This window comes from Bombina bombina, chromosome 1 (assembly GCF_027579735.1).
Source record: "Bombina bombina isolate aBomBom1 chromosome 1, aBomBom1.pri, whole genome shotgun sequence".
In the NCBI taxonomy this organism is placed as follows: domain Eukaryota; kingdom Metazoa; phylum Chordata; class Amphibia; order Anura; family Bombinatoridae; genus Bombina; species Bombina bombina.
The window spans coordinates 538,180,939-538,205,716 of NC_069499.1; the positions used below are offsets into that span (position 1 = coordinate 538,180,939).

At 38.0% G+C, this 24,778-nt stretch overlaps 1 protein-coding gene across 2 annotated transcripts in view; it reads right to left on the minus strand.

The window, feature by feature from the left end:
* Positions 1-24,778, minus strand: part of PARD3B (par-3 family cell polarity regulator beta) — a 1,914,565-nt gene that overhangs the window by 17,953 nt on the left and 1,871,834 nt on the right. The window lies entirely within an intron of this gene.

The following is a 24,778-nucleotide window of genomic DNA, read 5'->3' on the forward strand; positions in this document are numbered from 1 at the left end:
GCCAATATCTCCACCTAAACAGAACTTCCATTATCTGCATACCCAGGCAGCCCAAAGGAGGCATTAAACATAGTGCCACTTGCAGCCTAATATTAACTCCATTTAAATTAAAAGAGTGAAACTGTCATAACAGCAACACAGACTCACTCTGGGCCAGAAACAGCATTAAGGCCTCCCTAAACCTAGGTTGCCTTTCTCCCCCTAGAGAGACGAGGCAACTGCAATATGTAAATACTATCTGAAAGCCTATACCCCCGTCAGCCCATGTACCACTAGCAGCATACTTAAAATAAACAGGTTCTCTCTACTAATACGCAGATCCATTGTGAAACATATTGTTTGCAATCATAGCATAATGTCCCAGGCTCATAAGCGGAAACAAAAGCCCCATACTACACCCAAAAGAACAGTTGCTGACCATTTTCAGCACCCTGCTAGAATGACTCACACGGGGTCAGAGGATGAATGCTCAGATGCAGGGAGCTTCTCGGATGATCGGCTGGGTACAGTTTTGTCGCAGCGGATTTCTCACCTTCCAGACACAGGTAGCCTCTCTAACAACTTTATGGACTCTATAAAATCAATATTGGCTTCTCACCACGACTCCCTGTCAAAACAATTTGACAAATTCCATGCTGACTTAAAAAGGGATATTGGCATAATTGGAGAATGCACAGAAGCGCTGGAGCGCAAGCAGGAGGACCTGACAATAGACCACTCCAATCTCCCCAGTTATTCAAAAAATCTAGCCTGCCAAATTTTGGACTTAGAACTGAAACTTGCGGATCTTGAAGACCGATCACGCCACAATAACATCCGCATCAAGGGGATCCCAGAGACTGTTCTGCCACAGGAACTGGAGAACTATCTACAAGACTTGTTCAAAGCAATACTAGGACCAGAATTGGGCAATGAAACCCTTATTGATAGAGCACACAGAGTGCTTAAACCAAGGTCAGCGGATGGAGGAGCCCCACGTGATGTGATAGCCAGGCTCCACTATTACACATTCAGAGAAAAAATCCTTCGAACCCTAGCCAAAGACAAGTTCCTTCCGGATAAATTCGCTGAACTGCAGATTTACCCAGACCTCTCACCCCATACCCTTCAACTCCGTAGACACTACCAACCATTTACTAGGATCTTGAGGGAAAAGGGCCTCAAATACAGATGGGGATTCCTAGTGAGGCTCTTCATAACAAGAGACAGCCAGCAATGCATCGCCTCCACCCCGCAACAAGCTCGGAACTGCTCCAGAAGTGGGAGTTACTCCCACCAGACCGGGAAGATCGAACCCCCAGCTCTACTGCAGAGCCTGGCCTAAACACCTCAGCACCAGTATGGAGACCGCTTCCGCAAAGATCTGCTACAATCTCAAGGATCTCTCTGGAACCCAGAGACCCACACCCTGCAGAAAATGCATAGAGAACCTGTATGCAACTTAACTGTTCCTCTCAGCAGGAGACATGCCATTTTGGTGGGGAATATTCACATGATTCCTGGAAGAACCCTAGATGAGCAGATGAAGATGGGTGAGATTAACAGAGTTTATATAATATAGGATGTGACTGTATCTCTGATAGACACTGGAGAGACTTAATGCAACTTACAGTCATGTCTAGTTTTTGTATAATGTCTTTACTGTAATTTTTACTTGATGTCAATTTACAATCTCTTAGTACCCAATGTAACCATATTACCTGGAGGTAATAATGTTTAAGATTTTTATAGACTGTTGAGCTTTACAGAGTGCACTAAACTCATTTTCTTACATTAGTTATGATTGTTATGGTTTATACCGGGGATTTGATTGCCATACCCTAGAGACTTGATCCAAAAACATGTGGACTAGATAGCAGTCAACCCCCTCCCACCTGAACCTCATGACTCACAACCGACCTCCGGAAAGTCATAATTGATCTATCAGCTTCTCTGCCGGAAAACAACACTCTCCCCTATGATCTGATCCCTGAGTTCATATCTGACTGATACCATACACTATTTGATGAACACTAATAACAGCACACATTATCACTAGCCTGTAATTAGAGGTTTGGGGAGTCAGCACTCAGAAGAAAAGGACTGAAAAGTTAGATCCCACTCCAGGCCTTTGAGAGAAGAGGTCATAGCCTTAGCTGACTAGACACAGAGGTCACATAATGTAGATGCCAACAGGTCATATAGCCGTACACACAACTATACATAGGCAACTACTACACCAGGATAGTGTTGACAGTTCACCCACCACACCTGCCTCTGTACTCATACACCATCTTTTGTATTCCCCACATGTTTGAAATGCAAAGTCTTACATGCTGACTATTTTATTTTTATTTCACTAAGTATGCTATGTTTATGTTTATATCATTGTTATTATTACATGGGACTGGCGGGGAGCAAGGCTCCTCTTTGCTAATCTCTACCCCCAACAATATAGTTGTGTTTATCCGGCTGTAACCCAGATGGAACACTCATTGTGAAAGTGCATATATATCACTTTTAAACAGTTACTAAGGCACTCGCGACCTCTTTTTTACGAGGATATTGACCTCACTAGAACACTGCACCTGGTTTCTAGCAGTTTCTGACTCACATACCCCTCCTTTTCCTTTTAAACCACACCTCACCCCTATTTCCCCCTCATTTATACAATGGCACCCATTTGTCTGGCCACACTAAATGCACAAGGGTTAAACTCCCCTACAAATCGGAAGCTCCTACAGCACTACTTACTGACACACAAAATACACATTCTTTTCTTACAAGAGACCCACTGGATTGGAGATTCCCAGACCATTAAAAACTTCCGAAACTACCCGATATGTGAGATAGCATCTAACATGGAAGGGAAAACAAAGGGAGTTGCTATTATGCTTAGCAGGGTCTTAGCCTTTAAAATGGAATATGTTGAAAGGGATGACGAAGGACGCTTCCTCATACTAGTTTGCATGCTAATGAGACTCTCTACACCTTAGTCTCGATCTACACACCAAATTCAAAACAAATCCCCTTCCTACGCAAGCTCTTGGCCCGCATTGATCAACTTAAAAGGGGGCACCTGATAATTGGGGGGGACTTTAACATGGTGTGGGACCCATTAAGAGATAAACAATCTACCCTAACGACACATACAGATAGGAATTTTTCTTCGCTCTCCAATGCCTTCCGTAAGCTCATTTACCAGCATGAGCTATATGATGCATGGAGGTGCCTGGCGCCCTCGGACAAAGATTTCACCCATTATTCCAAGGCACACAATTCCTATTCAAGGATAGATTACATACTATGCGACTCATGGTCCCTAGATAACTTTGCCAACCCCAGCATCAAACCGTGTACGTGGTCAGACCTCAATGCGGTCTGTCTAGACTTTACTAAATTACAATCTCTGACTGGTAGACCCCCCTGGAGACTCCCGGAGCAGTGGCTTTCAGACATCGAGCTCCCTGAGCTCACTGGGATCGTACAGGAATTTTTGACATACAATGACATAGGGAACACAGATATCACCATGATATGGGCAGCCCTCAAAGCATATCTTCGGGGACATTTTATTAAAAAGATGGCACATTATCGTAAGATGAGACAACAGTCACTAGCTAAACTGTATGGAGACCTTCGCACCCTAGAAACCTCTAATAAATTACACCCTAGATCCCAAATGGCCCATCAGATAGGGATTATTAGAGAAGAAATTTCCAACCGAGAAACCCAAAGAGTCCAAGAGAACCTTCACAGACTCAAACAATTATATTATTATAAAGGGAACAGGGCTGATAAACCTTTAGCCAATAAGCTTAGTAAACGTACACAACAGCAGAGGATAGCCCTAATCAAAACTCAAGACAGGATAGTTCACTCACCTAGGGAAATAGGTATAACCTTCGCGAGTTACAATTCTTCCCTCTACAACATCGAAACCTCTGAGACAATAGGTAGAGCCAGCCCTGACGACATTTGTAAGTTCTTAGAGGGACTAGCCCTGCCTACCCTGACTGAGGAAGCTAAAAGAGACTTGGAGAGACATTTCACCCTGGAAGAAGTTAGAATAGCTATAGCTGATCTTAAGCCTCACAAAGCTCCAGGACCAGATGGGTTCACGGTCACCTTTTATCAAACACTTAGTTCCACTTAATCCCCAATTTTGCTTCGATTATTTGCAGAGGTGACTCATCGAGGACGCTTTCTCACAGAATTCCTAGAAGCAAACATTATTACAATACCCAAGGAAGGGAAAGACCCAGTGCTATGTTCCAGCTATAAGCCTATTTCGCTCATTAATGTAGATGCTAAAATATACGCCAAGGTTCTGGTGAATAGATTAGACAGACACCTACAGACACTCATACATCTGGACCAAGTAGGATTCAGGCAAGGTACAGACAATACTCGGCGCCTTCTAAACATATTCACTGAGGCTGCCGATCTGGGGCTTCCCATACTCACCCTGTCGTTAGATGCTGAGAAAGCGTTCGACAGGGTGAGGTGGGAATATCTGTTCCAGATGCTCTCGGCATTCGGCATACCAGACTTCTTTTGCAAGGCAGCTGGAGCGCTCTACTCAGCCCCTTCAGCAGTTGTGAGAGGCCCAGGGTTTTGTTCACCCAAAATAGAGATCAGGAATGGAACTAGGCAGGGATGCCCCCTTTCTCCACTTCTGTTTGTCCTAGCGATTGAACCTTTGGGAGCTGCCATCCGGAAGTCCACAAACATCCAGGGACTCCAAATGCATGACACTCTGCAGAAACTGGCACTGTTTGCAGATTACCTTATAATTTTCCTTACAGAACCCCTGAATTCCCTCCCCCCATTGATGATACTATTGAGACAATTTGGCGAACTTTCTTATTACAAGATTAATGAGGGTAAAATGGAAGCATACTCTATTAACATCCCACAGAACGCACAAGAGACTATTAAGCGTCTCTATTCTTTCAAATGATCCACTAGAGGAATTTTGCCACTTAGGTGTCTTCCTTTCCCATATAAAATCTATAACCATCAAAGAAAACTATGAGACTCTACTATCGGAGGTTACCACAGAACTTAACTCTAAAAGATATGGGGAAATATCTTGGATGGGCAGGGTGGCAGCCATCACAATGATGATCCTCCCCAAACTCACCTATTTATTCCGTTGTATCCCTATCTCAGTTCCAACAACCCTAATACGGAAATTTCAAGCTCTATTTAATTCTTACACCTGGCATAACAATAGACCCCGGTAGCTGCCCACATCCTCCAAGCCCCCAATTGTCCCCCAAGTCCCTAATATACAAAAATACCATGAGGTGGCAATGATAACTCATGCTACTGCATGGGGATCCTGTCTTCCTCCTACCAGGTGGAGGGAGCTGGAGCAGGCCTCTGTACCAGCATATGTCACCCTGGAGGACTTGCTTTGGCTTCCCCTGCACTGGCAATCCAATATCCACATTGCCAACAGTATAGTCAAAGGATGTCAAGCGATCTGGATTAAATTAAGACACCACAAGCTTATTGCCCCACAACCCTCACCCATACATTCGATACGGGGCCTGTTACTAGGACTCCCCGACACACACCTTAATACATGGACCAGTACGGACGTAGTCTGTGTAAAAGACTTTTACTCCAACACACAGTTAAGACCACACATTGATATGCTAAGGTTACCCAGCTTAGCCCCTACATTCCAATTTGATCTATTGAGACTAAGATCTTTGATGAAGTCTTCGGGCCTCTTGGAAAATCAATTATGTGACCTTACGACTTGGGAAATACGTTGGCAGACTAACCTCCAGCTATACAAACCTCTTTCAGTACACTACCAGTGTTTAATTGGGGAACTGATCCCCCCAAAACGAGACACATGGAAGCCTGGGAGAGAGACCTACAATTGACATACACGCCTGAAACATGGAACAGTGCAATTAACCTCACAAAAAAGCTACTCACTGCATTACCCTCTATGAGCTGTATTTCAAAATAATAACTAGATGGTACTTAGTACCAACAAAACTGAAAAAAATCTTCCCAGATCACTTACCACAGTGCTGGAGGGAATGTGGTGAACTGGGGACCCCCCTACATGTCTGGTGGTTGTGTCCAAAATTGGAACACTACTGGCGCAAGGTAGAACAGACCTGTAAAGACTTGGATTTAGTGGAAACAATATCTGCTGACACCGCTATACTACATCTAGGGATAGACTCCCCAAACATGAACAAAGCTTACTCCTACACATCCTTACCTCCACTAAATTACTCATCGCCAGAAACTGTAAAAAGAGCCAATCCCCCAGATGACAGGGAGTAGTGGACTGTATAAACTATGTGGAAACCATGTAAAACTATGTTTTTAGGGAACGCAGACAACTGAATGACTACTGCCTTATATGGGAACCATGGGACTCGCTTGAGATCCATAAAACCCGTAATAAAGTTGGTAAATCAGTACAGATTAGTAACTAATACCTGAAGATCCCTACCAACCCTGACCAACACACGCCCTAAACCCCCCACATAGATAAACCAGGTGCAGAGACTATGAGATTACCTGACAACCCCATAATGTTATTCTCCTTGGGGGAAGGAGAGATTTGCTATCCTCCTTGATGTGAGTTCACTTCCTAAGTGCCTTAGCAACTTAAATTATTACCCTAATGGTCCTGCCTTTAATGTTTCCAGTAAAGAAGTCAGAAAATCCAATGATAAGAAAGCATGCAAACAAAAGGTGGACCTCTGTAGAAAAGAGGTTCTAAGAATAGAGATATTTCTCAGCCTATTTTCATAAAGTTTTTGTACTTCCGAGTGCAGCCTCATGTTTATATGTTGTACATTTCTCCTGCATTGCATTCAATGTATAACTTGTTTATAACCTCAATAAAAATTATTCTTTAAAAAAAAAAAAAAACACTTTTGAGCCACTTTTTATATTTAATATTTTAAACTTTTCAATTTCAACAGCCTTGACCTCTTGAAAACTCATATCACCCTCTTTCGTTCAACATATCTTGGCTGTTAACTGTTTTCCAATATTATTTCTTTTTTCTTGGTTTAAATACAAAGTTAAAAATATGGTGAAATCAAACTTTTAAAATATGAAACTTGAACTAAACTATGATCATAATATTGCTTAACAAACGATATATATATATAGTGTGTCCCTGAAACGTCCCATTGATTAAACTCACAATTTAAAGGACCAGCGAGTGCCTCCTCTTATTTCTTATGCAAACTTGTTGGCACACTGGCGGATGTGGTATTAGGTGAGAGTGTGCTTTTTCTAGACTTTGAATATACAGTATATATATATATATATATATATATATATATATATATATATATATATATATATATATATATATATAAACAAAAAAACTTGCACACTCTGGTCATTTCAAAAGTAATTCTTTACTGTGAACAGTGACGTTTCAGAGACACAGTATCTTCTTCCTCAGATACTCTGTCCCCGAAATGTCACTGTTCACACAGTAAAGGATTAAAATTCACTAGCACCCTGGCAGCTGTTTGACGGAGTGAGAGTGCACATCCCAGCTGTGTTTATATATATGAATGTATGTATTTATATGTGTATATATGTATTTACAGACATATATACAGATAAATACATATGTACACACGTTTATATATGCATTGGAGTCCTTTGCAGTCCAGTATTATATTAATATTTTATGGAGTGTTTAAATGTGTATGTACTGTAAATATTTCACATTCCAATGTTCTTCACATAGGGGAATATGTTGTACGCATTTTAAAATAAATATTCCTAAATACATATGTATATATCTATAACAATATATAATCATGTTTATATATATATATATATATATATATATATATATATATATGTATATATGTATATATGTAGAAATAAAACATAATTTATGTAAGAACTTACCTGATAAATTAATTTCTTTCATATTAGCAAGAGTCCATGAGCTAGTGACGTATGGGATATACATTCCTACCAGGAGGGGCAAAGTTTCCCAAACCTCAAAATGCCTATAAATACACCCCTCACCACACCCACAAATCAGTTTAACGAATAGCCAAGAAGTGGGGTGATAAGAAAAAAGTGCGAAAGCATATAAAATAAGGAATTGGAATAATTGTGCTTTATACAAAAAAATCATAACCACCACAAAAAAAGGGTGGGCCTCATGGACTCTTGCTAATATGAAAGAAATGAATTTATCAGGTAAGTTCTTACATAAATTATGTTTTCTTTCATGTAATTAGCAAGAGTCCATGAGCTAGTGACGTATGGGATAATGACTACCCAAGATGTGGATCTTTCCACGCAAGAGTCACTAGAGAGGGAGGGATAAAATAAAGACAGCCAATTCCGCTGAAAAATAATCCACACCCAAAATAAAGATTAAATGAAAAAAACTGAAATTATAAGCAGAAGATTCAAACTGAAACAGCTGCCTGAAGTACTTTTCTACCAAAAACAGCTTCAGAAGAAGAAAACACATCAAAATGGTAGAATTTAGTAAAAGTATGCAAAGAAGACCAAGTTGCTGCTTTGCAAATCTGATCAACCGAAGCATCATTCCTAAACGCCCAGGAAGTAGAAACTGACCTAGTAGAAGGAGCTGTAATCCTTTGAGGCGGAGTTTTACCCGACTCGACATAAGCATGATGAATTAAAGATTTCAACCAAGATGCCAAAGAAATGGCAGAGGCCTTCTGACCTTTCCTAGAACCAGAAAAGATAACAAATAGACTAGAAGTCTTTCGGAAATTCTTAGTAGCTTCAACATAATATTTCAAAGCTCTAACTACATCCAAAGAATGCAATGATCTCTCCTTAGAATTCTTAGGATTAGGACACAATGAAGGAACCACAATTTCTCTACTAATGTTGTTAGAATTCACAACCTTAGGTAAAAATTTAAAAGAAGTTCGCAACACCGCCTTATCCTGATGAAAAATCAGAAAAGGAGACTCACAAGAAAGAGCAGATAATTCAGAAACTCGTCTGGCAGAAGAGATGGCCAAAAGGAACAAAACTTTCCAAGAAAGTAATTTGATGTCCAATGAATGCATAGGTTCAAACGGAGGAGCTTGAAGAGCCCCCAGAACCAAATTCAAACTCCAAGGAGGAGAAATTGACTTAATGACAGGCTTTATACGAACCAAAGCTTGTACAAAACAATGAATATCAGGAAGATTAGCAATCTTTCTGTGAAAAAGAACAGAAAGAGCAGAGATTTGTCCTTTCAAGGAACTTGCAGACAAACCTTTATCCAAACCATCCTGAAGAAACTGTAAAATTCTCGGAATTCTAAAAGAATGCCAGGAAAAATGATGAGAAAGACACCAAGAAATATAAGTCTTCCAGACTCTATAATATATCTCCCTAGATACAGATTTACGAGCCTGTAACATAGTATTAGTCACAGAGTCAGAGAAACCTCTTTGACTAAGAATCAAGCGTTCAATCTCCATACCTTTAAATTTAAGGATTTGAGATCCTGATGGAAAAAAGGACCTTGCGACAAAAGGTCTGGTCTTAATGGAAGAGTCCACGGTTGGCAAGAGGCCATCCGGACAAGATCCGCATACCAAAACCTGTGAGGCCATGCTGGAGCTACCAGCAGAACAAACGAGCATTCTTTCAGAATCTTGGAGATTACTCTTGGAAGAAGAACTAGAGGCGGAAAGATATAGGCAGGATGATACTTCCAAGGAAGTAACAATGCATCCACTGCTTCCGCTTGAGGATCCCTGGATCTGGACAGATACCTGGGAAGTTTCTTGTTTAGATGAGAGGCCATCAGATCTATTTCTGGAAGTCCCCACATTTGAACAATCTGAAGAAAAACCTCTGGGTGAAGAGACCATTCGCCCGGATGTAACGTTTGGCGGCTGAGATAATCCGCTTCCCAATTGTCTATACCTGGGATATGAACCGCAGAAACTAGACAGGAGCTGGATTCCGCCCATACCAGAATTTGAGATACTTCCTTCATAGCCAGAGGACTATGAGTCCCTCCTTGATGATTGATGTATGCCACAGCTGTGACATTGTCTGTCTGAAAACAAATGAACGATTCTCTCTTTAGAAGAGGCCATGACTGAAGAGCTCTGAAAATTGCACGGAGTTCCAAAATATTGATCGGTAATCTCACCTCCTGAGATTCCCAAACCCCTTGTGCTGTCAGAGACCCCCAAACAGCTCCCCAACCTGTCAGACTTGCATCTGTTGAAATTACAGTCCAGGTCGGAAGAACAAAAGAAGCCCCCTGAACTAAACGATGGTGATCTGTCCACCACCTCAGAGAGTGTCGTACAATCGGTGTTAAAGATATTAATTGAGATATCTTTGTGTAATCCCTGCACCACTGGTTCAGCATACAGAGCTGAAGAGGTCGCATGTGAAAACGAGCAAAGGGGATCGCGTCCGATGCTGCAGTCATAGACCTAGAATTTCCATGCATAAAGCTACCGAAGGGAATGATCGTGACTGAAGGTTTCGACAAGCTGATATCAATTTTAGATGTCTCTTGTCCGTTAGTGACAGAGTCATGGACACTGAATCTATCTGGAAACCTAAAAAGGTTACCCTTGTCTGAGGAATCAATGAACTTTTTGGTAAATTGATCCTCCAACCATGATCTTGAAGAAACAATACAAGTCGATTCGTATGAGATTCTGCTAAATGTGAAGACTGAGCAAGTACCAAGATATCGTCCAAATAAGGAAATACCACAATACCCTGTTCTCTGATTACAGACAGAAGGGCACCGAGAACCTTTGTAAAAATTCTTGGAGCTGTAGCTAGGCCAAACGGCAGAGCCACAAACTGGTAATGCTTGTCTAGGAAAGAGAATCTCAGAAACTGAAAGTGATCTGGATGAATCGGAATATGCAGATATGCATCCTGTAAATCTATTGTGGACATATAATGCTCTTGCTGAACAAAAGGCAGGATAGTCCTTATAGTTACCATCTTGAATGTTGGTATCCTTACATAACGATTCAATATTTTTAGATCCAGAACTGGTCTGAAGGAATTCTCCTTCTTTGGTACAATGAAGAGATTTGAATAAAATCCCAGTCCCTGTTCCAGAACTGGAACTGGCATAATTACTCCAGCCAACTCTAGATCTGAAACACATTTCAGAAATGCTTGAGCCTTCGCTGGGTTTACTGGGACACGGGAAAGAAAAAATCTCTTTGCAGGAGGCCTTATCTTGAAGCCAATTCTGTACCCTTCTGAAACAATGTTCTGAATCCAAAGATTGTGAACGGAATTGATCCAAATTTCTTTGAAAAAACGTAATCTGCCCCCTACCAGCTGAGCTGGAATGAGGGCCGCACCTTCATGTGGACTTGGGAGCTGGCTTTGGTTTTCTAAAAGGCTTGGATTTATTCCAGACTGGAGATGGTTTCCAAACTGATACCGCTCCTGAGGATGAAGGATCAGGCTTTTGTTCCTTGTTGTGACGAAAGGAACGAAAACGATTATTAGACCTAAATTTACCTTTAGATTTTTTATCCTGTGGTAAAAAAGTTCCTTTCCCTCCAGTAACAGTTGAGATAATAGAATCCAACTGAGAACCAAATAATTTATTACCCTGGAAAGAAAGGGAAAGCAGAGTAGACTTAGAAGACATATCAGCATTCCAAGTTTTAAGCCATAAAGCTCTTCTAGCTAAGATAGCTAGAGACATATACCTGACATCAACTCTAATGATATCAAAGATGGCATCACAAATAAAATTATTAGCATGTTGAAGAAGAATAATAATGCTATGAGAATTATGATCTGTTACTTGTTGCGCTAAAGCTTCTAACCAAAAAGTTGAAGCTGCAGCAACATCCGCTAAAGATATAGCAGGTCTAAGAAGATTACCTGAACACAAGTAAGCTTTTCTTAGAAATGATTCAATTTTCCTATCTAAAGGATCCTTAAAGGAAGTACCAACTGCCGTAGGAATAGTAGTACGCTTAGCAAGAGTAGAGACAGCCCCATCAACCTTAGGGATTTTGTCCCAAAACTCTAATCTGTCAGATGGCACAGGATATAATTGCTTAAAACGTTTAGAAGAAGTAAAAGAATTACCCAAATTATTCCATTCCCTGGAAATTACTTCAGAAATAGCACCAGGGACAGGACTAGAATCCTCAATTTCTAATGCAATTAGGACTTCTTTTTAAATAAATATGAAGATTTATCAGCATCAACCTCTGAGACAGAATCCTCTGAATCAGAAGAACCAATATCAGTATCAGAATGATGATGTTCATTTAAAAATTCATCTGAAAAATGAGAAGTTTTAAAAGACTTTTTACGTTTACTAGAAGGAGGAATAACAGACATAGCCTTCTTAATGGATTTAGAAACAAAATCTCTTATGTTGTCAGGAACACTCTGAATATTAGATGTTGATGGAACAGCAACAGGTAATGTAACAGTACTAAAGGAAATATTATCTGCATTAACAAGTTTGTCATGACAAACAGTACAAACAACAGCTGGAGGAACAGATACCAAAAATTGATACACTTAGCTTTGGTAGCTCCAGCACCCGGCAGCGATTTTCCAGAAGTATCTTCTGACTCAGCTTCAACGTGGGACATCTTGCAATATGTAATAGAAAAAACAACATATAAAGCAAAATTGATCAAATTCCTTAAATGACAGTTTCAGGAATGGGAAAAAAATGCCAGTGAATAAGCTTCTAGCAACCAGAAGCAAAAATCAATGAGACTTAAATAATGTGGAGACAAAAGTGACGCCCATATTTTTTCGCGCCAAAAAAGACGCCCACATTATTTGGCGCCTAAATGCTTTTGGCGCCAAAAATGACGCCACATCCGGAACGCCGACACTTTTGGAGCAAAAGAACGTCAAAAATGACGCAACTTCCGGCGACACGTATGACGCCGGAAACAGAAAATAATTTTTGCGCCAAAAAAGTCCGCGCCAAGAATGACGCAATAAAATGAAGCATTTTCAGCCCCCGCGAGCCTAACAGCCCACAGGGAAAGTCAAATTTTTAAGGTAAGAAAAAAATGAATTATTCATATGCATTATCCCAAATATGAAACTGACTGTCTGAAATAAGGAATGTTGAACATCCTGAGTCAAGGCAAATAAATGTTTGAATACATATATTTAGAACTTTATATAAAAAGTGCCCAACCATAGCTTAGAGTGTCACAGAAAATAAGACTTACTTACCCCAGGACACTCATCTACATGTAGTAGAAAGCCAAACCAGTACTGAAACGAGAATCAGTAGAGGAAATGGTATATATAAGAGTATATCGTCGATCTGAAAAGGGAGGTAAGAGATGAATCTCTACGACCGATAACAGAGAACCTATGAAATAGACCCAGTAGAAGGAGATCACTGCATTCAAATAGGCAATACTCTCCTCACATCCCTCTGACATTCACTGCACACTGAGAGGAAAACCGGGCTCCAACCTGTTGCGGAGCGCATATCAACGTAGAATCTAGCACAAACTTACTTCACCACCTCCATAGGAGGCAAAGTTTGTAAAACTGATTTGTGGGTGTGGTGAGGGGTGTATTTATAGGCATTTTGAGGTTTGGGAAACTTTGCCCCTCCTGGTAGGAATGTATATCCCATACGTCACTAGCTCATGGACTCTTGCTAATTACATGAAAGAAATATATATTTGTGCAAAAATCCATCAGATATATATTTAAATATCTCTTTAAGAATAAATAGAAGATATTCTGCTATGAGCAGAACATTGAATTATGAAATATGCAATATTTTCTTCTTATGTTGCACTTTAAAATAACCGCAATCGTGTTTGTGTGGCTTAGGTTTTTTCAACATCAAAATTGTTATTGTTTAACAAGATAGATAAAACGCCTTTATTTCCCATTCCCCAGGTTTGCACTATCAACATTGCTCTATAAATATTCTTTATATCCTTTAAACCTCTAAGCTACTAAAGACAGCCTCTTATCACATGCTTTTTTATTAGCTTTTCCCAACAGGGGGATGCTAGTTCATGTAAACAAAAAAATAACATTGTACTCACGCCTGTGGGTTGTGGCAGACACTGCTCTAATTGGATAAAATGCAAGTCAATCAATAACAAATAAAAAGTCTTGTGATCAGGGGGCTGTCAGAAAATCACAGAGGTAAAAAGTATATTAATATAACCTTGTTGGTTATGTAAAATTGGGGAATAGGTAATAAAGTGATTATCTTTTTAAACAATAACATTTTTTGCGTTGACTGTCCCTTTAAGACGAGTCTGGACAGTATCTCCTGTCTGCTGATAGTCCACTAACTTTAGCTTGTTCCATGTGGATGACCTGGAGTAAAACCCACAAAATGTGTTCCTGCTCACTTGACAATCATCTAGTTTCCTTCATCAGAGAAGGATTGTGTGTGCATCCCTGGAATTTTATCTAAGATACCACTATGTGATTGTTTTTCTATTGACTTTCACTGATGCATTCTACAAATAATCTTGAAAATATACAAAAGCCAGACCAGCTGCTCCGAGTTCCAATACATTTTTCAGCAACAATGATTCATCAACTCACCAACAGCCTTGAATTACTTGATTTTATAGTGTTGTTTCCCATGATAGGGTGATAGAAACTAAGTAGCTTTGAGTTGGATACATCCTCCAGTAAACCTACTATACCATTGGGATAGCTGAGAACAACATTTGTATAAGTCCCTTCAAATACAATAATAGTGCGGACCATTAAAATGTAGCAAATACATTAACTGACAATTAAAAAAAATATAGAAGTATATATATATAGTATAATATAGTATAGTATATATAGTATAGTATAGTAAAGATAGATTGTGCAATAAAAAAAAAAATCCCATTTACTTCCATTATGAAAATGAGTACAGTCGTTTTATAAGTACACTTTTTGAGGCACCAGTTCCTACTGAGCATGTGCAAGAGTTCACGGTATATGTGTATATGAGTCTAAGATATGCTAATTGCTGTCACATGGTACATTGGCAGTAACATTAAAAGGATTTTTTAAATTTGTCTGAACATCTACTGCATATTTGCAATTCAGATGAAGTGTTGTTGCATCGTCTTTTTATAATGCAATTCTACTTAATGTAATGGTCCATAAAGGGATATAATAAACCATTCTGTTTCATTGTTGTAATAAAAAAATAAAAAATGGGTTATACTTAATAAAAATCATTGCATGTATATTTCCTTATTTTAAGATGATTTTACCTTTTATTTATTTTTATAAAATTCATTTGTTAAAGGATCAATAAATACAGCTCCCAATTTAGCGCTGTTGATGATGTTGGGCTGTGATACCCACTGAAAGGGGCTGAGAGCAGACCCTCCCCCTCCACTGCATATGAAAAGATCCATTATACAACAGAAGCAATCTGAAGTCTGTATACATCAGTATACATCTAAAACTTTGGGGCTTAGTTATTTAAAAATAGGCAAAACTATACATTTTTACAACCCCCCCCCCCCCAAAGATGGGGTATCTGAATGGATTATCAACAAAACATGTATGCAAAGAAAAATCTAGTGTACAATGTCCCTTTAAGGGTCCATTTGACTTCCTGTCACAGCCCCACAAGGGGTTGGGGTCTCTACAGGGAGGAATATATAGCTGGATGCCATAAATCGTCTAAAGTAACATGATCTAGTTTACTTTTCAGTAAATACTATATCAGTCCTAAGCTATTAGCCAGGCCAAAATGTTACTCGTCACTTGTGATCCCACCCATCAAGTATGTAGATCAGGGCACAGTTCATGAGTTAATAAGCCAGTAAGTCAGTCCTTAGAATACATATCTCAACAGGAGGGTGAAACAGTTAGCATGGTCCAGAAACTTTTCCAAGGTGCAGATCAGGGTAACAGGCCAGGAAAATTAACGGTTTGGTCTCTATATTTTTTTTTTTTTAAGTTTCTTTCTTTGAACAAAATTAAAAGTACAATATTAAGATTCACTTTAAACAAAACTCTTTTCACAGCTTTCCCTATTAAGAGGCTTTGTACATATACACCTATTACCAGCAATTAATTAGCAGTGTCATTATCTTTTAAGCCTTGGATTTGCCCTGTACCGAACTATACCAGAAAAACATCCTCAGGGCAAACTTGACGGATGAGAAATAACAAAGCAGAGCACAAAAACCCCAAACAATACCCAGACAATAACCCCAAACCCCAACAAAGCTTAACACAATAAAATGCGTTAAGAGACACCCCCTCTATGGAACACCTTTACCTCACCTCTTAAGGGTTTATTAGTGGAAGGATTTGATTTATTTTTGACCGAAGGTCATTCCCCATGTATGTGATACATTTCTCCCATACTTTATTGTAATCTTTAATCCCATTAATTTTAGTTTATTTAGTGTTGTGGGCGTCTAGGATAGCTTGTTTAACCAACCGAGTTTTGAGTGAGCTAATCGTGGAAATTTCTTTATTAGTCCAATTGTTAAAGATAAATATTCTAGCTAGAAAAATGACCCATTGAATAAATTTATACCTTGTTCCCCATGTATTGCTTTATTTAAAAATAAAATATTTTCTTTTATTATCTGATGAAATTAAATATGCAATGTTTCCCCATAGCTGACTTATTTTTGGACATGTATATATCAAATGAAGAATATTAGGATCCTCCTCCCTACATTTTTTACATACGTTTTCTGTTTGTATTTTCCACTGGGAGTTATGTAATCAAAGTGGATAAGCCTTAAATGAGATTCTCTAATTTTAGCTGATCTAGTAACAGCCTTAATGATTGCAAAACATTTCTGAATTTTAGATTCACTACTAAATTGATTAGCAATCTTATCCCATCTACTGTTATATTCTTTAGTAATTTCTTCCTCTAATAAAGTTTGCAAGATACTATAAATAAATGATAGTAAGCCTTTTTTGATCTTAGGGCAATCTAATTTTGGGTGTTTTTGCCTATATTTGGTGAAAGTGTAATCATATGAAGTAAGTAATGCTTTTTCTGCATAAAGTGAAACTTTTCTTTTATAGAAACATTATGAATCCTTTGAAAATCTTTAAAATTATATGGATTTGCCGTTATAGGGTGCATCAGCTGATTAATAGAAATAATATTTTTATTTTTCCAGAGTTGGAATACCTTATGCTGTAATCCAGGTACAAATCTAGGATTTCCTAATAAGGGAAGCTTTTTTGAAACAGTATAGCTACCTCCCATGTAATTGTGGTTCTCCAAGCCAAGAGTATATCCTTTAGAAAGGGATGAGAGTAAATCCTAGGTCCTAATTCTTTTTTTGATGCATGAAGAGTAAAGAGAAGAGAAAAAAGGGGCGCAGATTGTTTCATCCATGCTACAGTTGGTAAAGTTATCTGTTTGGGCTATCCAGTCTACCGGGAATCTTAAAAAGTTGCACAGTTATACATTTTAATGTTAGGTAGTGCCGGTCCCCCCTTGGAAAAAGGAAGATAACGTTTATCTAGCCTAATCCTGGATTTCTTTCCACGCCAGAGGAAGTATCTCAAAGCTATTGCAAATTTAGTAAGATCCTGTGGTTTTATTGCAAGGTGCAACATCCTAAGGGGGTACAAAATTCTTGGAAGAATGAACATTTTAAAGGCAGCTACCCTACCTGAGCGTGAGAGTGGCATATTAACCCAATTTTTGAATTTATTTGCATTATTTTGAAGAATTGAAGAAATATTTAAACTATACCAATTAGATGGATTTGCCATCAAGTATATTCCCAGATATTTTAAGATTTTAGTTTCTATAAAGGGATATATCTATTCTAAGGATGTTTTTTTTTAGCCATAGAATCTTAGACTTAGAGTAATTTATTTTGTAACCTGAAACTCTTCCATAGTCTTCTAATATATTTATAATTTTAGTAACTTGATTTTCTGGTGAGGTAATTCACATCAATAGGTCGTCTGCAAAAAGCGAGATCTGAAATCTCTCCTTGCCTATTTTAGATCCCAATAAGATCTCTCTAAATCTGATGGCTAATGGTTCTAAGATTAGATCAAAGAGGAGAGGTGACATAGGACAACCTTGCCTAGTGCCTCTACCTAAAGAAAAAGAGGATGACATATAGTTATTAACCAAAATTGTAGTGCTAGAATCTGAATATATATTAGAGACCAAGTTTAAGAAATCCCTCTTCAATCCATCTCTCATCAAAGTTTCAAACATGAAGCTCCACTCCACTCTGTCGAAGGCCTTCTCTGCAACCAGAAATAGCAGGAAGGCTATCTTTCTAATGTTTAATGAAGTTCTCCCCATCACAAAGCTAGCTTGATCTAAGTGAAGGAGTTTTGGAAGAATTTGTTTAAGTCTATCAGCCAGAATTTTCCTGAAAATCTTGTAATCAAGATTTAAAAGTGATATGGGTCTAAATGAGGATACCTGTGTGAGATCTTTATCTTCCTTTGGCAGCAATATTATGTTTGCTGATTTAAATTGGGATGATGTTTTCTTAGTATAAGAGTAATACTGATCATACAATTCTTTTAGGTCATAAGGGATCTCTTCTTTCAATAGCCAAAAAAATTCAAGAGATAGACCATCTGGTCCAGGAGCTTTGCCCTTCCTCATATTTTTCATGGTGTTCATGATTTCTTGTACAGATATGGATGTATTTAATGCCTCCATATCTTCTACTGAGATCTCAGGTAATTTTATTTTTCCCTGAAACCCCTGGATGCCCTCTTTCTTAGGGTTCTGTGAAGTATATAAATTTATAAAATAGTTTTGGAAGAGCAACGATATTTCCTCTATTTTATTTGTAGGTTTTTTTCCCATCATTGATTGTCACTATAGGGTTTTTCTTTTTGGCTTTGTTAAACAGACTCGCTAAATATTTCCCCACCGTGTTTCCAAATCTCTCAAATTGCATTGAGTTTTTATCTATTGACTTTCCTGCAAGACTTGGTAAAAAGAGATCTCTTTCTTTTTTAATTTTATAGTAATTATATCTATTTTCCTTGGATGGATGTTTTCTCAGGCTTGTATATGCTGCGGAAAGGGAATCCGCTAGTTTTCTATTCTCGATGTTACCTTATGTCTTTAATTTGATTACATAAGACGTAACTTCTGCTTTCAGTTTTACTTTAGCCGCCTCTCAGTAAATTACCATGTTGTTTTTATGTTATATATTATTGATACTATACTCATTCCATTTTTGTCTCAAAAATTCAGCAAATTTTGGCGACTTGGCAAGATAGTTAGGGGAAAAAAAGGCATTATAATTAGGTTTATATGGCTCACTTAAAGTTAAGGTAATTGGAGAGTGGTCTGAGAGAACAAATTCCAAGATTTTCGTATCTATAATTCTAGACATTAAAGACTCTGATATTAAAAATAGGTCTAATCTTGCAAGAGTATTATAAGATTTGGAGGAACAAGTGAATTCTAGATTATTTAGGTTTAAGAGTCTCCATGCAACGACTAATTTATAATTAATAGAAAATGCTGAGAATACCATATTTTCATAATTTAACTGGCACTTCCGTATCTTAATTGTCCTTTTTTTCTTAAAGTTTTTTCCTATCCAAGAAAGAGTTTGGCATCACATTATAATGCCCCATAATTATCAGTTTACCCTCTGGGAATTTATCTAAAGTCCTATGTATTTTTTTTCCAGAATTTCCATTCAGTTTTATTAGACCCATAAATGTTCCCTAATATATATTCCTTGCCCTCGAGATTAATGTGTATAAATACATATCTTCCTTCCTTATATATTATTTTATGTTTTATTTCATATTTTAATTTTTGGTTTAGAAGGATTGCTACCCCTCTTGCTGCTTTAGTATATGAAGAACTAATAACCTCCCCTATCAAATATGCTTTAATTTTTTAATGTCCTAATTCAGAGAGGGGAGTTTCCTGCAAGATTATGATTTCCACTTTTTGCCTTACTCAGATAATTTAGGATAGCTTTACGTTTTATTGGGGAATGGATTCCTTCCACTTTCCATGAGAGGAGTTTAACCATCAGTTAGATAAAAGGAAATAAACTCCTCCCATAATTCTGGTAAAAAAGAGGGGCTTGAGAGAAAGAAAAAGAGTAGAACAGAGAAAGAAGAAAAAAAACAAAAAAAACACCACACAGAATAAATAATACTACAAACAATCACCTAAATATAATATTCCTAAACACCTTTTAAATAAACCATTCTTCTATCTGTTTTCAGAAGTATAAGTCGGACTTCCCTTTCACAGCAAAAAAAAAACCCACAAGGAAAAGCAACCCATATGGTCTAACAACATTTCGTTAAGTGTAACCTATACTTTTTCTAAGTATAGCATTCAATAAAATCTATACCTAAAGAACCCACTTTAAACATTTATCTTCAGATAATAATAATTAAAATTTATACCAGAGTGTTTTGATGATACTATTAAAAAAAAAATCCCTCTTTTCTACACATATTTTAACATATAATCCAAGCCAATGCTAGTAAGTGTTATTTCCATTTCCACAATTTTACCCCCGTTATCTATTAGCATTTTCATTAAGAGTTGCCTACTGCTCTAATCTCATAGATAAAGTTTTCAATAAGGCCTAACCTTACATGTTTGCTTTCTCCTAACATAACTGGGATTTAAAAGTATTCTGTTGATACAATTTCCTTATGAATATATTAAAACCTTACTAGTTACACCCTTTAGTTGTAAAGAAAAGTTCTTGGAAGCAAAACAGCACTCCAGTGATTTTATCATTTTGCATACTCTAACAAAACATATGATCAAGAGTGCTCCAATTACACTTCCATACCTGCCCTGACCAGAGTTATATAAGAGTGACCAAATCAGGGTTGACGCTATATTTGATCGCTTTCTTTACTACCAGTGGCCTGAAATATAAAGGTTCTTGTATATATAAATATAAGAGAAAAAAAAAAAAAAAAAAAAAAAAAAAACAACACATTTAATGCATACATTATAACATATTGTCAAAACAAGAATCTACTAGTGACAGTGTTTTTCCCTATCAGAAATTCTATTAACCTTTTCACTAAGTGTAGCCTGTTGCTTTACTAAGTGTATCCTCAGTGGGAGAATTTTCCATTAGGCCAAACCTTAAGTATTTACCTACTCTTAATATAACTGAGAGTTATACCCTAGTGTTCTATTAGTGCTTTTTCATTGTGAATATCCTAAACCTCTACCATCTTCTGCATTTAGTAGTGGAAAAAAAATCCTTAAAAGAGAAACAGTGCATCATAGTTTTTCTCTTAGTGTATACTTTAACAAGGCATATAGCCAATTGTGCTCTAGTGACATTTCTATACCCTAATTAGAGATATGCAAAAATCACCTGGTTAGGGGTGTAATAATAAAAAAACAAAAAAAAAAACACAACCTAGTGTACACTATAACAAGAAACATGACCGATTCTACTCCAGTGACATTTCTGTACCCTAATTAGAAATATACAGAAGTGGCCTGAATATGGTTGTCACTGTATTTAATCCCTTTCTTTACTATCTATGGCCTTGGATATGAGAATATATATATATATATATATATATATATATATATATATATATATATATATATATATATATATATATATATATATATATATATATATATATATATATATATATACACTGTATATATATATATGTTTTTTTGGGGGTTTTTTTTTTAAATAAAAATTACTAAGAACAAAGAAAGGGAAGTCACCCCAGCAATTCAAGTAATAACTTTATCCTTGTCTAGAAAAAATTGTGCTTGTTCAGTGGTTTAAAAAACAAAAAGGAAATTGCAGGATTTAATTCTAAGTTTAGCTGGGTATAGCAGTGAAAAAAACCTTCCCTCTTTCACAAGTTGTGTACAAATACTTGATAAGAGTTTCCTTTTCGATGCAGTCTTATATGAGAAGTTCTGGAATAGTAGTAACCTTTCATCCTTGTAGGTCAAGTGTTGCATTCTTCTGAAAGCTCTTATCTCCATTTTGGCTTGGAAATTCAAATATTTCACAACAACTGGTCTTGATCTCTTTGATCTCTGATTGGGTACATCCAGAGCTCTCCCTGTTCTGTGCGCTCTTTCTACTGTAAATTTGGATCTTGCTCCCTCCAACTTCAAAAGTGAGGGTAGAATTTCTTCAACTAACTTTATCAGGCTTTCTGCTTTAACTTCTTCAGGGAGACCTATTATCCTCAAGTTGTTACGCCTGCTTATGTCCTCCAATTCTAATTTAGCAATCAACTTGATATTTTGTTTCACAATCAGATCATACTATTATGATTTTTTTTATTTCCTCCATAGTTGAGAGTTTTATATTGATCTCCTCTATTTTGGGAAATATGAAGGCTGAGACTTTGGAGGCTATGTTATTGGCCTCACTTGCTTCTTCCACTTTATCTTCAATCAGTGAACTCCCAGGTATTTATGTTTTTGGGGGTTTTCCTTTCTCCCTGTTTATACTTGGGAGACATTTTTTGAGATTTTAAATATTTGTCAATCTGGACTACTCATAACAGTTTCCTTTTATTGTAGGGCCTTCTCCCCTCCCTCTCCTGAATTCTATTGTATTGTGAATTTATTGTCCCACAGTTGTGTTCTTAGGGATTAGTATCAGGTACACCTTCTTTTAATTAGGTCTTTAAGTTTTTGTGTGCTGGTGTCAACAAGGGGAAAGAAAGCTAGGGCTAGATAGGCCAACCTGTATAATACCTTGCCCTGTAAATCCAATCTGTGCCCGAGTAAGACCCTTATATTTTACACCCGGCAAGGATTAACAAGCCTCTGTCCTTTCCGGGCCTGCAAAGTCTCAAAGTCTCTATTCCTCTTTACTATACTATTTGCAGGAATTTCATAAGACCAAATCTCCTCTCCTCTCTTCACAGAAATGAAGCATTTTATATGTTAATTTTAAGTGAATAGAGTGGCAAGTTGGATTATATAGTAAAGAGTGTGGATGTGATTAGAATAAGGGCTTCAGGAATACTATATCCAATCCAATTATACTCTTGTCTTCTAAACACTCTTCTAAAGCACACAATGCTTATGCCCAGTTCTGTACCGCTGAAGATTAGTTTAGGAGCAGAGCTACATTCAAAACCTACAGGAGTTAAACACACCTTTAGCCTTTGTGCTTATGAACTCCCTGGGGGGCCAGGACTCATCAGATGTAACGATGAGTTGAAAAAAACCCAGTAATGAGTTTTTTTTTATCAGACTGGCTCTCTGTCTGCTGAGAGCTTATGCCACCTTTTCGTGCCGTGGTTCTCAAGGGACCTCCACTCTGCCTCAGTGCTCATCACCAGCCAACCTGCGCTAACTGCGTGGATTAGATGCTTTGGGCGGCTACGGTGCCAGGTGAAGCCGCCTTCTTAGCCAAGCATGGTTCCATGATTCAGGATCCGACCCTTGATTGCTTCACCTTCCTTCTCTGCACGCCGCCGTCCTCTGTGAGTGATGCAAAGACGTCACCACTCGGCACCTCCCATAGATCAACGTTTTCGTCTCTATATGAAAATTACCAAGCAATGAATGGGAGTCTGAGATAGCCTTTTAACACTTGCCATTAAGTCTTGGCACCAAATGGCAAGTCCAGAGGTCATTTACAACCAAAGGAAATAAAAGTAGTGCTAACTAGCACTAAGTACTTAAATAAAAAATTAAGCACAACACAGACTGCATCCAGGTAATTGGCCATGCTAATCCCAAGCTATTTAGTGCAACCCCTGGCTCTAGAAAAAAAAAACTCTTCTCTTTTAGCATGCCTGACCCTCATAGAGCATGGCTCACAGTCAACAGCTTGGCAACACTCATCTAGTAAGTATAGTGTGACTCTAGCCACACTGAAAACCCTTACATCTGCCCGGAATGATTGAATTTACAAAACGTATCTTTAGAGAATTTTAGTCAAACTGGCATCAATGTAAGAACTACTTTTTAAAGAAAAAGCTTGTTTAAAAGAATTTCACTTTGAGCTGGCATGGCAGCATTTGCATTGCCCTCGCTGCACCCTGTTTTGCATTGCCCCCACTACAGCATCCCCTCATTTTGAATTGCCCCATTTGCCCAGACCTCAAATCAGCTGTTGATTCAGACTTGCACATAAATCATACATCTGCTGATGATGCCTATCCAGTTGCCTCTCCCCAATGCTGTGTCTTCATGTTGGCCTTCTTGCCCGGGCTGCTTCTCAGCCACTCTACACCTATGCTACAGAGCTCCACCTTCACACCAGAGCTCCATCTTTTGGTGGAGCTTCACTACTGTGCCTACATGATGTCAGCCTTCCCTAGTGAGTGAATGTTGAATGGAGGAAAGAACATTTTGAGGCCTGTACTAGACAGGGAATCAGTTTTGCCCATGCTCAGTAGAGGCAGAACACAACTTACATTATCAACCTGTCAGTTTCATATTGCTTTAAGTATTATTGATACATCTCAACATAGAACACCAAGCAACATTGATATGTCTCTATGTAACAACACACAAGCAAAGCAATCTATGAAGGGACAGGCCAGCAGAAACTTAGGACAGTAATAACCATCAGGAAAAAAGGGAAGTAATCCTACTAGGACTGCAGTGTAGCATGAAATGGCAACCACTGCACTGCAAATAGGTAAAGACCAACATTACACAGTGACAAGCAGGATTTCTTTAAATCAGCAAGGTCTAGGGCTAGAACAACCAAGTATCATGTAGATACAAGCTCTGAACTAAACCGACATGAGAAGTACACCAAAGTAATGCAATCCAAAGGCATTCAAAATATGGCATGCCCTAAGGATCCATAACAAGTATGGACTTACAGACACCATA